Source organism: Ambystoma mexicanum, chromosome 10 (assembly GCF_040938575.1).
Source record: "Ambystoma mexicanum isolate Mex_15411 chromosome 10, UKY_AmexF1_1, whole genome shotgun sequence".
NCBI lineage: Eukaryota > Metazoa > Chordata > Amphibia > Caudata > Ambystomatidae > Ambystoma > Ambystoma mexicanum.
Genome location: NC_090932.1, coordinates 1,604,756,068 through 1,604,774,231, shown reverse-complemented (window position 1 = coordinate 1,604,774,231; position 18,164 = coordinate 1,604,756,068).

The window sequence follows — 18,164 nt, the reverse complement described above, 5'->3', positions numbered from 1 at the left end:
CTATATAGATGTGACAATCTTAAGAAGAAGAGTACAACGCAATAAAATGTCAATGCAAGATCTGGATGCGACAATCTTTGAGCGCACTATCTAGATGTGACAATCTTAAGTAGAAGAGTACAATGCAATAAAATGTCAACGAACGATCTGGATGTGACAATCTTTGAGCGCATTATCTGGATGTGACAATCTTAAGAGGCAGAGTACAACACAATAACATTTCAGGGCACTATCTGGATGTGACACAGTCTTAAGAGGCAGAGTACAACAAAGTAATCTTTGAGCGCACAATCTGGATGTGACAATCTTTGAGCGCATTATCTGGATGTGACAATCTTAAAAGGCAGAGTACAACACAATGACATTTCGGGGCACTATCTGGATGTGACACAGTCTTAAGAGGCAGAGTACAACACAGTTATCTTTGATCGCACTATCTGGATGGGACAATCTTTCAGTGTACTATATGTGACACAGTCTTAAGAGGCAGAGTACAACACAGTAATCTTTGAGCGCACTGTCTGATGTGACAATCTTTGAGCGCACTATCTAGATGTGACAATCTTAAGAGGCAGAGTACAACACAATGACATTTCGGGGCACTATCTGGATTTGACAAGTCTTAAGAGGTACAACACAGTAATCTTTGAGCGCACTATCTAAATGTGGCACAGTGTGAAGAAGCAGAGTAAAACAGAGTAATCTTTGAGCGCACTATATAGATGTGACAATCTTAAGAAGAAGAGTACAACGCAATAAAATGTCAATGCAAGATCTGGATGCGACAATCTTTGAGCGCACTATCTAGATGTGACAATCTTAAGTAGAAGAGTACAATGCAATAAAATGTCAACGAACGATCTGGATGTGACAATCTTTGAGCGCATTATCTGGATGTGACAATCTTAAGAGGCAGAGTACAACACAATAACATTTCAGGGCACTATCTGGATGTGACACAGTCTTAAGAGGCAGAGTACAACAAAGCAATCTTTGAGCGCACTATCTAGATGTGACAATCTTAAGAAGAAGAGTACCACGCAATAAAATGTCAACGAACGATCTGGATGTGACAATCTTTGAGCGCATTATCTGGATGTGACAATCTTAAAAGGCAGAGTACAACACAATGACATTTCGGGGCACTATCTGGATGTGACACAGTCTTAAGAGGCAGAGTACAACACAGTTATCTTTGATCGCACTATCTGGATGGGACAATCTTTCAGTGTACTATATGTGACACAGTCTTAAGAGGCAGAGTACAACACAGTAATCTTTGAGCGCACTATCTAGATGTGACAATCTTAAGAAGAAGAGTACAACGCAATAAAATGTCAACGCACAATCTAGATGTGACAATCTTTGAGCGCACTATCTAGATGTGACAATCTTAAGAGGAAGAGTACAACACAATAAAATGTCAACGCACAATCTGGATGTGACAATCTGTGAGCGCATTATCTGGATGTGACAATCTTAAGAGGCAGAGTACAACACAATAAAATGTCAGGGCACTATCTGGATGTGACACAGTCTAAAGAGGCAGAGTACAACAAAGTAATCTTTGAGCGCACTATCTAGATGTGACAATCTTTGAGCGCACTATCTAGATGTGACAATCTTAAGAGGAAGAGTACAACACAATAAAATTTCAACGCACAATCTGGATGTGACAATCTTTGAGTGCATTATCTGGATGTGACAATCTTAAGAGGCAGAGTACAACACAGTACTCTTTGAGTGCAATATCTAGATGTGACACAGTCTTAAGAGGCAGAGTAAAACAGAGTAATCTTTGATCGCACTATCTGGATGGGACAATCTTTGATCGCACTATCTGGATGTGACAATCTTAAGAGGCAGAGTACAACACAATAAAATTTCAGGGCACTATCTGGATGTGACACAGTTTAAAGAGGTAGAGAACAAGACAGTAATCTTTGAGCGCACTATCTAGATGTGACAATCTTAAGAAGAAGAGTACAACGCAATAAAATGTCAACGAACGATCTGGATGTGACAATCTTTGAGCGCATTATCTGGATGTGACAATCTTAAGAGGCAGAGTACAACACAATAACATTTCAGGGCACTATCTGGATGTGACACAGTCTTAAGAGGCAGAGTACAACACAGTAATCTTTGAGCGCACAATCTGGATGTGACAATCTTTGAGCGCATTATCTGGATGTGACAATCTTAAGAGGCAGAGTACAACACAATGACATTTCGGGGCACTATCTGGATGTGACACAGTCTTAAGAGGCAGAGTACAACACAGTTATCTTTGATCGCACTATCTGGATGGGACAATCTTTCAGTGTACTATATGTGACACAGTCTTAAGAGGCAGAGTACAACACAGTAATCTTTGAGATCACTGTCTGATGTGGCAATCTTTGAGCGCACTATCTAGATGTGACAATCTTAAGAGGCAGAGTACAACACAATGACATTTCGGGGCACTATCTGGATGTGACAAGTCTTAAGAGGCAGAGTACAACACAGTAATCTTTGAGCGCACTATCTAGATGTGGCACAGTGTGAAGAGGCAGAGTAATCTTTGAGCGCACCATATAGATGTGACAATCTTAAGAAGAAGAGTACAACGCAATAAAATGTCAATGCAAGATCTGGATGTGACACTCTTTGAGCGCACTATCTAGATGTGACAATCTTAAGAAGAAGAGTACAATGCAATAAAATGTCAACGAACGATCTGGATGTGACAATCTTTGAGCGCACTATTTAGATGTCACAATCTTAAGAGGCAGAGTACAACACAATAACATTTCAGGGCACTATCTGGATGCGACACAGTCTTAAGAGGCAGAGTACAACAAAGTAATCTTTGAGTGCACTATCTGGATGTGACAATCTTTGAGCGCATTATCTGGATGTGACAATCTTAAGAGGCAGAGTACAACACAATGACATTTCGGGGCACTATCTGGATGTGACACAGTCTTAAGAGGCAGAGTACAACACAGTTATCTTTGATCGCACTATCTGGATGGGACAATCTTTCAATGTACTATATGTGACACAGTCTTAAGAGGCAGAGTACAACACAGTAATCTTTGAGCGCACTATCTAGATGTGACAATCTTAAGAAGAAGAGTACGACGCAATAAAATGTCAACGAACGATCTGGATGTGACAATCTTTGAGCGCATTATCTGGATGTGACAATCTTAAGAGGCAGAGTACAACACAATAACATTTCAGGGCACTATCTGGATGTGACACAGTCTTAAGAGGCAGAGTACAACAAAGTAATCTTTGGGCGCACAATCTGGATGTGACAATCTTTGAGCGCATTATCTGGATGTGACAATCTTAAGAGGCAGAGTAAAACACAATGACATTTCGGGGCACTATCTGGATGTGACACAGTCTTAAAAGGCAGAGTACAACACAGTAATCTTTGAGCGCACTATCTAGATGTGGCACAGTCTAAAGAGGTAGAGAACAACACAGTAATCTTTGAGCGCACAATCTAAATGTGACACAATCTTAAGAGGCAGAGTACAATACAGTAATCTTTGAGATCACTGTCTGATGTGACAATCTTTGAGCGCACTATCTAGATGTGACAATCTTAAGAGGCAGAGTACAACACAATGACATTTCGAGGCACTATCTGGATGTGACAAGTCTTAAGAGGCAGAGTACAACACAGTAATCTTTGAGCGCACTATCTAGATGTGGCACAGTGTGAAGAGGCAGAGTAAAACAGAGTAATCTTTGAGCGCACTATATAGATGTGACAATCTTAAGAAGAAGAGTATAACACAATAAAATGTCAATGCAAGATCTGGATGTGACAATCTTTGAGCGCATTATCTGGATGTGACAATCTTAAGAGGCAGAGTACAACACAATAACATTTCAGGGCACTATCTGGATGTGACACAGTCTAAAGAGGTAGAGAACAACACAGTAATCTTTGAGCGCACTATCTAGATGTGACAATCTTAAGAAGAAGAGTACAACACAATAAAATGTCAATGCAAGATCTGGATGTGACAATCTTTGAGCGCACTATTTAGATGTCACAATCTTAAGAGGCAGAGTACAACACTATAGAATTTCAGGACACTATCCGGATGTGACACAGTCTAAAGAGGTAGAGTAAAACAGAGTAATCTTTGAGTGCAATACCGAGATGTGACACAGCCTTAAGAGGCAGAGTAAAACACAGTAATCTTTGAGCGCACAATCTAAATGTGACACAATCTTAAGAGGCAGAGTAAAACAGAGTAATCTTTGATCGCACTATCTGGATGTGACAATCTTTGAGTGCACTATCTAGATGTGACAATCCTAAGAGGCAGAGTACAACACAATGACATTTTGGGGCACTATCTAGATGTGACAATCTTAAGAGGAAGAGTACAACACAATAAAATTTCAACGTACGATCTGGATGTGACAATCTTTGAGCGCATTATCTGGATGTGACAATCTTAAGAGGCAGAGTACAACACAGTAATCTTTGAGTGCACTATCTGGATGTGACACAGTCTTAAGAGGCAGAGTACAACACAACGACATTTTGGGGCACTATCTGGATGTGACACAGTTTTAAGAGGCAGAGTACAACACAGTAATTTTGATCGCACTATTGGATGTGACAATGTTTGCGCACACTATCTTGATGTAACATCTTAAGAGGCAGATACAACACAATAAAATGTCAGCACACTATCTGAATGTGACAATCTTAAGAGGCAGAGTACAACAAAGTAATCTTTGAGCGCACTATCTGGATGTGACAATCTTTGAGCGCATTATCTGGATGTGACAATCTTAAGAGGCGTAGTACAACACAATGACATTTCGGGGCACTATCTGGATGTGACACAGTCTTAAGAGGCAGAGTACAACACAGTTATCTTTGATCGCACTATCTGGATGGGACAATCTTTCAATGTACTATATGTGACACAGTCTTAAGAGGCAGAGTACAACACAGTAATCTTTGAGCGCACTATCTAGATGTGACAATCTTAAGAAGAAGAGTACCACGCAATAAAATGTCAACGAACGATCTGGATGTGACAATCTTTGAGCGCATTATCTGGATGTGACAATCTTAAGAGGCAGAGTACAACACAATAACATTTCAGGGCACTATCTGGATGTGACACAGTCTTAAGAGGCAGAGTACAACAAAGTAATCTTTGGGCGCACAATCTGGATGTGACAATCTTTGAGCGCATTATCTGGATGTGACAATCTTAAGAGGCAGAGTAAAACACAATGACATTTCGGGGCACTATCTGGATGTGACACAGTCTTAAAAGGCAGAGTACAACACAGTAATCTTTGAGCGCACTATCTAGATGTGGCACAGTCTAAAGAGGTAGAGAACAACACAGTAATCTTTGAGCGCACAATCTAAATGTGACACAATCTTAAGAGGCAGAGTACAATACAGTAATCTTTGAGATCACTGTCTGATGTGACAATCTTTGAGCGCACTATCTAGATGTGACAATCTTAAGAGGCAGAGTACAACACAATGACATTTCGAGGCACTATCTGGATGTGACAAGTCTTAAGAGGTAGAGTACAACACAGTAATCTTTGAGCGCACTATCTAGATGTGGCACAGTGTGAAGAGGCAGAGTAAAACAGAGTAATCTTTGAGCGCACTATATAGATGAGACAATCTTAAGAAGAAGAGTATAACACAATAAAATGTCAATGCAAGATCTGGATGTGACAATCTTTGAGCGCATTATCTGGATGTGACAATCTTAAGAGGCAGAGTACAACACAATAACATTTCAGGGCACTATCTGGATGTGACACAGTCTAAAGAGGTAGAGAACAACACAGTAATCTTTGAGCGCACTATCTAGATGTGACAATCTTAAGAAGAAGAGTACAACACAATAAAATGTCAATGCAAGATCTGGATGTGACAATCTTTGAGCGCACTATTTAGATGTCACAATCTTAAGAGGCAGAGTACAACACTATAGAATTTCAGGACACTATCCGGATGTGACACAGTCTAAAGAGGTAGAGTAAAACAGAGTAATCTTTGAGTGCAATACCGAGATGTGACACAGCCTTAAGAGGCAGAGTAAAACACAGTAATCTTTGAGCGCACAATCTAAATGTGACACAATCTTAAGAGGCAGAGTAAAACAGAGTAATCTTTGATCGCACTATCTGGATGGGACAATCTTTGATCGCACTATCTGGATGGGACAATCTTAAGAGGCAGAGTACAACACAATAAAATTTCAGGGCACTATCTGGATGTGACACAGTTTAAAGAGGTAGAGAACAACACAGTAATCTTTGAGCGCACTATCTAGATTTGACAATCTTAAGAAGAAGAGTACAACGCAATAAAATGTCAACGAACGATCTGGATGTGACAATCTTTGAGCGCATTATCTGGATGTGACAATCTTAAGAGGCAGAGTACAACACAATAACATTTCAGGGCACTATCTGGATGTGACACAGTCTTAAGAGGCAGAGTACAACAAAGTAATCTTTGAGCGCACAATCTGGATGTGACAATCTTTGAGCGCATTATCTGGATGTGACAATCTTAAAAGGCAGAGTACAACACAATGACATTTCGGGGCACTATCTGGATGTGACACAGTCTTAAGAGGCAGAGTACAACACAGTTATCTTTGATCGCACTATCTGGATGGGACAATCTTTCAGTGTACTATATGTGACACAGTCTTAAGAGGCAGAGTACAACACAGTAATCTTTGAGCGCACTGTCTGATGTGACAATCTTTGAGCGCACTATCTAGATGTGACAATCTTAAGAGGCAGAGTACAACACAATGACATTTCGGGGCACTATCTGGATTTGACAAGTCTTAAGAGGTACAACACAGTAATCTTTGAGCGCACTATCTAAATGTGGCACAGTGTGAAGAAGCAGAGTAAAACAGAGTAATCTTTGAGCGCACTATATAGATGTGACAATCTTAAGAAGAAGAGTACAACGCAATAAAATGTCAATGCAAGATCTGGATGCGACAATCTTTGAGCGCACTATCTAGATGTGACAATCTTAAGTAGAAGAGTACAATGCAATAAAATGTCAACGAACGATCTGGATGTGACAATCTTTGAGCGCATTATCTGGATGTGACAATCTTAAGAGGCAGAGTACAACACAATAACATTTCAGGGCACTATCTGGATGTGACACAGTCTTAAGAGGCAGAGTACAACAAAGCAATCTTTGAGCGCACTATCTAGATGTGACAATCTTAAGAAGAAGAGTACCACGCAATAAAATGTCAACGAACGATCTGGATGTGACAATCTTTGAGCGCATTATCTGGATGTGACAATCTTAAAAGGCAGAGTACAACACAATGACATTTCGGGGCACTATCTGGATGTGACACAGTCTTAAGAGGCAGAGTACAACACAGTTATCTTTGATCGCACTATCTGGATGGGACAATCTTTCAGTGTACTATATGTGACACAGTCTTAAGAGGCAGAGTACAACACAGTAATCTTTGAGCGCACTATCTAGATGTGACAATCTTAAGAAGAAGAGTACAACGCAATAAAATGTCAACGCACAATCTAGATGTGACAATCTTTGAGCGCACTATCTAGATGTGACAATCTTAAGAGGAAGAGTACAACACAATAAAATGTCAACGCACAATCTGGATGTGACAATCTGTGAGCGCATTATCTGGATGTGACAATCTTAAGAGGCAGAGTACAACACAATAAAATGTCAGGGCACTATCTGGATGTGACACAGTCTAAAGAGGCAGAGTACAACAAAGTAATCTTTGAGCGCACTATCTAGATGTGACAATCTTTGAGCGCACTATCTAGATGTGACAATCTTAAGAGGAAGAGTACAACACAATAAAATTTCAACGCACAATCTGGATGTGACAATCTTTGAGTGCATTATCTGGATGTGACAATCTTAAGAGGCAGAGTACAACACAGTACTCTTTGAGTGCAATATCTAGATGTGACACAGTCTTAAGAGGCAGAGTAAAACAGAGTAATCTTTGATCGCACTATCTGGATGGGACAATCTTTGATCGCACTATCTGGATGTGACAATCTTAAGAGGCAGAGTACAACACAATAAAATTTCAGGGCACTATCTTGATGTGACACAGTTTAAAGAGGTAGAGAACAAGACAGTAATCTTTGAGCGCACTATCTAGATGTGACAATCTTAAGAAGAAGAGTACAACACAATGACATTTCGGGGCACTATCTGGATGTGACAAGTCTTAAGAGGCAGAGTACAACACAGTAATCTTTGAGCGCACTATCTAGATGTGGCACAGTGTGAAGAGGCAGAGTAATCTTTGAGCGCACCATATAGATGTGACAATCTTAAGAAGAAGAGTACAACGCAATAAAATGTCAATGCAAGATCTGGATGTGACACTCTTTGAGCGCACTATCTAGATGTGACAATCTTAAGAAGAAGAGTACAATGCAATAAAATGTCAACGAACGATCTGGATGTGACAATCTTTGAGCGCACTATTTAGATGTCACAATCTTAAGAGGCAGAGTACAACACAATAACATTTCAGGGCACTATCTGGATGCGACACAGTCTTAAGAGGCAGAGTACAACAAAGTAATCTTTGAGCGCACTATCTGGATGTGACAATCTTTGAGCGCATTATCTGGATGTGACAATCTTAAGAGGCAGAGTACAACACAATGACATTTCGGGGCACTATCTGGATGTGACACAGTCTTAAGAGGCAGAGTACAACACAGTTATCTTTGATCGCACTATCTGGATGGGACAATCTTTCAATGTACTATATGTGACACAGTCTTAAGAGGCAGAGTACAACACAGTAATCTTTGAGCGCACTATCTAGATGTGACAATCTTAAGAAGAAGAGTACGACGCAATAAAATGTCAACGAACGATCTGGATGTGACAATCTTTGAGCGCATTATCTGGATGTGACAATCTTAAGAGGCAGAGTACAACACAATAACATTTCAGGGCACTATCTGGATGTGACACAGTCTTAAGAGGCAGAGTACAACAAAGTAATCTTTGGGCGCACAATCTGGATGTGACAATCTTTGAGCGCATTATCTGGATGTGACAATCTTAAGAGGCAGAGTAAAACACAATGACATTTCGGGGCACTATCTGGATGTGACACAGTCTTAAAAGGCAGAGTACAACACAGTAATCTTTGAGCGCACTATCTAGATGTGGCACAGTCTAAAGAGGTAGAGAACAACACAGTAATCTTTGAGCGCACAATCTAAATGTGACACAATCTTAAGAGGCAGAGTACAATACAGTAATCTTTGAGATCACTGTCTGATGTGACAATCTTTGAGCGCACTATCTAGATGTGACAATCTTAAGAGGCAGAGTACAACACAATGACATTTCGAGGCACTATCTGGATGTGACAAGTCTTAAGAGGCAGAGTACAACACAGTAATCTTTGAGCGCACTATCTAGATGTGGCACAGTGTGAAGAGGCAGAGTAAAACAGAGTAATCTTTGAGCGCACTATATAGATGTGACAATCTTAAGAAGAAGAGTATAACACAATAAAATGTCAATGCAAGATCTGGATGTGACAATCTTTGAGCGCATTATCTGGATGTGACAATCTTAAGAGGCAGAGTACAACACAATAACATTTCAGGGCACTATCTGGATGTGACACAGTCTAAAGAGGTAGAGAACAACACAGTAATCTTTGAGCGCACTATCTAGATGTGACAATCTTAAGAAGAAGAGTACAACACAATAAAATGTCAATGCAAGATCTGGATGTGACAATCTTTGAGCGCACTATTTAGATGTCACAATCTTAAGAGGCAGAGTACAACACTATAGAATTTCAGGACACTATCCGGATGTGACACAGTCTAAAGAGGTAGAGTAAAACAGAGTAATCTTTGAGTGCAATACCGAGATGTGACACAGCCTTAAGAGGCAGAGTAAAACACAGTAATCTTTGAGCGCACAATCTAAATGTGACACAATCTTAAGAGGCAGAGTAAAACAGAGTAATCTTTGATCGCACTATCTGGATGTGACAATCTTTGAGTGCACTATCTAGATGTGACAATCCTAAGAGGCAGAGTACAACACAATGACATTTTGGGGCACTATCTAGATGTGACAATCTTAAGAGGAAGAGTACAACACAATAAAATTTCAACGTACGATCTGGATGTGACAATCTTTGAGCGCATTATCTGGATGTGACAATCTTAAGAGGCAGAGTACAACACAGTAATCTTTGAGTGCACTATCTGGATGTGACACAGTCTTAAGAGGCAGAGTACAACACAACGACATTTTGGGGCACTATCTGGATGTGACACAGTTTTAAGAGGCAGAGTACAACACAGTAATTTTGATCGCACTATTGGATGTGACAATGTTTGCGCACACTATCTTGATGTAACATCTTAAGAGGCAGATACAACACAATAAAATGTCAGCACACTATCTGAATGTGACAATCTTAAGAGGCAGAGTACAACAAAGTAATCTTTGAGCGCACTATCTGGATGTGACAATCTTTGAGCGCATTATCTGGATGTGACAATCTTAAGAGGCGTAGTACAACACAATGACATTTCGGGGCACTATCTGGATGTGACACAGTCTTAAGAGGCAGAGTACAACACAGTTATCTTTGATCGCACTATCTGGATGGGACAATCTTTCAATGTACTATATGTGACACAGTCTTAAGAGGCAGAGTACAACACAGTAATCTTTGAGCGCACTATCTAGATGTGACAATCTTAAGAAGAAGAGTACCACGCAATAAAATGTCAACGAACGATCTGGATGTGACAATCTTTGAGCGCATTATCTGGATGTGACAATCTTAAGAGGCAGAGTACAACACAATAACATTTCAGGGCACTATCTGGATGTGACACAGTCTTAAGAGGCAGAGTACAACAAAGTAATCTTTGGGCGCACAATCTGGATGTGACAATCTTTGAGCGCATTATCTGGATGTGACAATCTTAAGAGGCAGAGTAAAACACAATGACATTTCGGGGCACTATCTGGATGTGACACAGTCTTAAAAGGCAGAGTACAACACAGTAATCTTTGAGCGCACTATCTAGATGTGGCACAGTCTAAAGAGGTAGAGAACAACACAGTAATCTTTGAGCGCACAATCTAAATGTGACACAATCTTAAGAGGCAGAGTACAATACAGTAATCTTTGAGATCACTGTCTGATGTGACAATCTTTGAGCGCACTATCTAGATGTGACAATCTTAAGAGGCAGAGTACAACACAATGACATTTCGAGGCACTATCTGGATGTGACAAGTCTTAAGAGGTAGAGTACAACACAGTAATCTTTGAGCGCACTATCTAGATGTGGCACAGTGTGAAGAGGCAGAGTAAAACAGAGTAATCTTTGAGCGCACTATATAGATGAGACAATCTTAAGAAGAAGAGTATAACACAATAAAATGTCAATGCAAGATCTGGATGTGACAATCTTTGAGCGCATTATCTGGATGTGACAATCTTAAGAGGCAGAGTACAACACAATAACATTTCAGGGCACTATCTGGATGTGACACAGTCTAAAGAGGTAGAGAACAACACAGTAATCTTTGAGCGCACTATCTAGATGTGACAATCTTAAGAAGAAGAGTACAACACAATAAAATGTCAATGCAAGATCTGGATGTGACAATCTTTGAGCGCACTATTTAGATGTCACAATCTTAAGAGGCAGAGTACAACACTATAGAATTTCAGGACACTATCCGGATGTGACACAGTCTAAAGAGGTAGAGTAAAACAGAGTAATCTTTGAGTGCAATACCGAGATGTGACACAGCCTTAAGAGGCAGAGTAAAACACAGTAATCTTTGAGCGCACAATCTAAATGTGACACAATCTTAAGAGGCAGAGTAAAACAGAGTAATCTTTGATCGCACTATCTGGATGGGACAATCTTTGATCGCACTATCTGGATGGGACAATCTTAAGAGGCAGAGTACAACACAATAAAATTTCAGGGCACTATCTGGATGTGACACAGTTTAAAGAGGTAGAGAACAACACAGTAATCTTTGAGCGCACTATCTAGATTTGACAATCTTAAGAAGAAGAGTACAACGCAATAAAATGTCAACGAACGATCTGGATGTGACAATCTTTGAGCGCATTATCTGGATGTGACAATCTTAAGAGGCAGAGTACAACACAATAACATTTCAGGGCACTATCTGGATGTGACACAGTCTTAAGAGGCAGAGTACAACAAAGTAATCTTTGAGCGCACGATCTGGATGTGGCAATCTTTGAGCGCATTATCTGGATGTGACAATCTTAAGAGGCAGGGTACAACACAATAACATTTCAGGGCACTATCTGGATGTGACACAGTCTTAAGAGGCAGAGTACAACAAAGTAATCTTTGAGCGCACGATCTGGATGTGACAATCTTTGAGCGCATTATCTAGATGTGACAATCTTAAGAGGCAGAGTACAACACAATGACATTTCGGGGCACTATCTGGATGTGACACAGTCTTAAGAGGCAGAGTACAACACAGTAATCTTTGAGATCACTGTCTGATGTGACAATCTTTGAGCGCACTATCTAGATGTGACAATCTTAAGAGGCAGAGTACAACACAATGACATTTCGGGGCACTATCTGGATGTGACAAGTCTTAAGAGGCAGAGTACAACACAGTAATCTTTGAGCGCACTATCTAGATGTGGCACAGTGTGAAGAGGTAGAGTAAAACAGAGTAATCTTTGAGCGCACTATATAGATGTGACAATCTTAAGAAGAAGAGTACAACGCAATAAAATGTCAATGCAAGATCTGGATGTGACAATCTTTGAGCGCACTATCTAGATGTGACAATCTTAAGAAGAAGAGTACAATGCAATAAAATGTCAACGAACGATCTGGATGTGACAATCTTTGAGCGCACTATTTAGATGTCACAATCTTAAGAGGCAGAGTACAACACAATAGAATTTCAGGGCACTATCTGGATGTGACACAGTCTAAAGAGGCAGAGTAAAACACAGTAATCTTTGATCGCACTACTTGTATGGGATAATTTTTGAGCGCCCTATCTAGATGTGACAATCTTAAGAGGAAGAGTACAACACAATAAAATTTCAACGCACGATCTGGATGTGACAATCTTTGAGCGCATTATCTGGATGTGACAATCTTAAGAGGCAGAGTACAACACAGTAATCTTTGAGTGCACTATCTGGATTTGACACAGTGTTAAGATGCAGAGTACAACACAATGACATTTTGGGGCACTATCTGGATGTGACACAGTCTTAAGAGTCAGAGTACAACACAGAAATTTTGATCGCACTATTCGATGTGACAATGTTTGCGCACACTATCTTGATGTAACATCTTAAGAGGCAGATACAACACAATAAAATGTCAGCACACTATCTGAATGTGACAATCTTAAGAGGCAGAGTACAACACATTATTCTTTGAGCGCACTATCTGGATGTGACACTCTTTGAGCGCACTATCTAGATGTGACAATCTTAAGAGGCAGAGTACAACACAATAAAATTTCAGGGCACTATCTGGATGTGACACAGTCTTAAGAGGCGGAGTACAACAAAGTAATCTTTGCGCGCACTATCTGGATGTAACAAGTCTTAAGAGGCGGAGTACAACACAGTAATCTTTGAGCGCACTATCTGGATGTGACAATCTTTGAGCGCACTATCTAGATGTTGCAATCTTAAGAAGATCGTACAACGCAATGAAATGTCAACGCACGATCTGGATGTTACAATCTTAAGAGTCAGAGTACAACACAGTAATCTTTGAGCACACTATCTGGATGTGACAATCTTTGAGCGCACTATTTAGATGTCACAATCTTAAGAGGCAGAGTACAACACAATAGAATTTCAGGGCACTATCTGGATGTGACACAGTCTAAAGAGGTAGAGTACAACACAGTAATCTTTGAGTGCAATATCTAGATGTGACACAGTCTTAAGAGGCAGAGTAAAACACAGTAATCTTTGATCGCACTACTTGTATGGGACAATCTTTGAGCGCACTATCTAGATGTGACAATCTTAAGAGGAAGAGTACAACACAAAAAAATTTCAACGCACGATCTGAATGTGACAATCTTTGAGCGCATTATCTCGATGTGACAATCTTAAGAGGCAGAGTACAACACAGTAATCTTTGAGCGCACTGTCTAGATGTGACAATCTTTGAGTGCACTATCTAGATGTGACAATCCTAAGAGGCAGAGTACAACACAATGACATTTTGGGGCACTATCTAGATGTGACAATCTTAAGAGGAAGAGTACAACACAATAAAATTTCAACGTACGATCTGGATGTGACAATCTTTGAGCGCATTATCTGGATGTGACAATCTTAAGAGGCAGAGTACAACACAGTAATCTTTGAGTGCACTATCTGGATGTGACACAGTCTTAAGAGGCAGAGTACAACACGACATTTTGGGGCACTATCTGGATGTGACACAGTCTTAAGAGGCAGAGTACAACACAGTAATTTTGATCGCACTATTGGATGTGACAATGTTTGCGCACACTATCTTGATGTAACATCTTAAGAGGCAGATAAAACACAATAAAATGTCAGCACACTATCTGAATGTGACAATCTTAAGAGGCAGAGTACAACACATTATTCTTTGAGCGCACTATCTGGATGTGACACTCTTTGAGCGCACTATCTAGATGTGACAATCTTAAGAGGCAGAGCACAACACAATAAAATTTCAGGGCACTATATGGATGTGACACAGTCTTAGGAGGCGGAGTACAACAAAGTAATCTTTGCGCACACTATCTGGATGTAACAAGTCTTACGAGGCGGAGTACAACACAGTAATCTTTGAGCGCACTATCTGGATGTGACAATCTTTGAGCGCACTATCTAGATGTGACAATCTTAAGAAGAAGAGTACAACGCAATAAAATGTCAACGAACGATCTGGATGTGACAATCTTTGAGCGCATTATCTGGATGTGACAATCTTAAGAGGCAGAGTACAACACAATAACATTTCAGGGCACTATCTGGATGTGACACAGTCTTAAGAGGCAGAGTACAACAAAGTAATCTTTGAGCGCACGATCTGGATGTGACAATCTTTGAGCGCATTATCTGGATGTGACAATCTTAAGAGGCAGAGTACAACACAATGACATTTCGGGGCACTATCTGGATGTGACACAGTCTTAAGAGGCAGAGTACAACACAGTTATCTTTGATCGCACTATCTGGATGGGACAATCTTTCAGTGTACTATATGTGACACAGTCTTAAGAGGCAGAGTACAACACAGTAATCTTTGAGATCACTGTCTGATGTGACAATCTTTGAGCGCACTATCTAGATGTGACAATCTTAAGAGGCAGAGTACAACACAATGACATTTCGGGGCACTATCTGGATGTGACAAGTCTTAAGAGGCAGAGTACAACACGGTAATCTTTGAGCGCACTATCTAGATGTGGCACAGTGTGAAGAGGCAGAGTAAAACAGAGTAATCTTTGAGCGCACTATATAGATGTGACAATCATAAGAAGAAGAGTACAACGCAATAAGATGTCAATGCAAGATCTGGATGTGACAATCTTTGAGCGCACTATCTAGATGGGACAATCTTAAGAAGAAGAGTACAATGCAATAAAATGTCAATGAACGATCTGGATGTGACAATCTTTGAGCGCATTATCTGGATGTGACAATCTTAAGAGGCAGAGTACAACACAATAACATTTCAGGGCACTATCTGGATTTGATACAGTCTAAAGAGGTAGAGAACAACACAGTAATCTTTGAGCGCACTATCTAGATGTGACAATCTTAAGAAGAAGAGTACAACGCAATAAAATGTCAACAAACGATCTGGATGTGACAATCTTTGAGCGCATTATCTGGATGTGACAATCTTAAGAGGCAGAGTACAACACAATAAAATTTCAGGGCACTATCTGGATATGACACAGTCTTAAGAGGCAGAGTACAACAAAGTAATCTTTGAGCGCACTATCTAGATGTGACAATCTTTGAGCGCACTATCTAGATGTGACAATCTTAAGAGGAAGAGTAAAACACAATAAAATGTCAATGCACGATCTGGATGTGACAATCTTTGAGCGCATTATCTGGATGTGACAATCTTAAGAGGCAGAGTACAACACAATAAAATTTCAGGGCACTATCTGGATGTGACACAGTCTTAAGAGGCAGAGTACAACAAAGTAATCTTTGAGCGCACTATCTAGATGTGACAATCTTAAGAAGAAAAGTACAACGCAATAAAATGTCAACAAACGATCTGGATGTGACAATCTTTGAGCGCATTATCTGGATGTGACAATCTTAAGAGGCAGAGTACAACACAATAAAATTTCAGGGCACTATCTGGATATGACACAGTCTTAAGAGGCAGAGTACAACAAAGTAATCTTTGAGCGCACTATCTAGATGTGACAATCTTTGAGCGCACTATCTAGATGTGACAATCATAAGAAGAAGAGTACAACGCAATAAGATGTCAATGCAAGATCTGGATGTGACAATCTTTGAGCGCACTATCTAGATGGGACAATCTTAAGAAGAAGAGTACAATGCAATAAAATGTCAATGAACGATCTGGATGTGACAATCTTTGAGCGCATTATCTGGATGTGACAATCTTAAGAGGCAGAGTACAACACAATAACATTTCAGGGCACTATCTGGATGTGATACAGTCTAAAGAGGTAGAGAACAACACAGTAATCTTTGAGCGCACTATCTAGATGTGACAATCTTAAGAAGAAGAGTACAACGCAATAAAATGTCAACAAACGATCTGGATGTGACAATCTTTGAGCGCATTATCTGGATGTGACAATCTTAAGAGGCAGAGTACAACACAATAAAATTTCAGGGCACTATCTGGATGTGACACAGTCTTAAGAGGCAGAGTACAACAAAGTAATCTTTGAGCGCACTATCTAGATGTGACAATCTTTGAGCGCACTATCTAGATGTGACAATCTTAAGAGGAAGAGTACAACACAATACAATTTCAACGCACAATCTGGATGTGACAATCTTTGAGTGCATTATCTGGATGTGACAATCTTAAGAGGCAGAGTACAACACAGTAATCTTTGAGTGCAATATCTAGAAGTGGCACAGTCTTAAGAGGCAGAGTAAAACAGAGTAATCTTTGATCGCACTATCTGGATGGGACAATCTTTGATCGCACTATCTGGATGTGACAATCTTAAGAGGCAGAGTACAACACAATAAAATTTCAGGGCACTATCTGGATGTGACACAGTTTTAAGAGGTAGAGAACAACACAGTAATCTTTGAGCACACTATCTAGATGTGACAATCTTAAGAGGCAGAGTACAACACAATAACATTTCAGGGCACTATCTGGATGTGACACAGTCTTAAGAGGCAGAGTACAACAAAGTAATCTTTGAGCGCACAATCTGGATGTGACAATCTTTGAGCGCATTATCTGGATGTGACAATCTTAAGAGGCAGAGTACAACACAATGACATTTCGGGGCACTATCTGGATGTGACACAGTCTTAAGAGGCAGAGTAAAACACAGTTATCTTTGATCGCACTATCTGGATGGGACAATCTTTCAGTGTACTATATGTGACACAGTCTTAAGAGGCAGAGTACAACACAGTAATTTTGATCGCACTATCTAGATGTAACATCTTAAGAGGCAGAGTACAGCACAAAAAAATGTCAGCGCATGATCTGGATGTGACAATCGTAAGAGGCAGAGTACAACACAATAACATTTCAGGGCACTATCTGGTTGTGACACAGTCTTAAGAGGCAGAGTACAACAAAGTAATCTTTGAGATCACTGTCTGATGTGACAATCTTTGAGCGCACTATCTAGATGTGACAATCTTAAGAGGCAGAGTACAACACAATGGGCCTCATTAGGACCCAGGCGGATTTCGCGGTGCTAAATGCACCGCGAAGCATGGCGGAAAGCCGCCGATAGCGCCATGGGGGTTGGCGGATTTACCGCCCCATTCCGACCTCGGCGGAGCGGTAAATCCCCAATCCCCATTCTGCCCTTCCCCATTCCCATT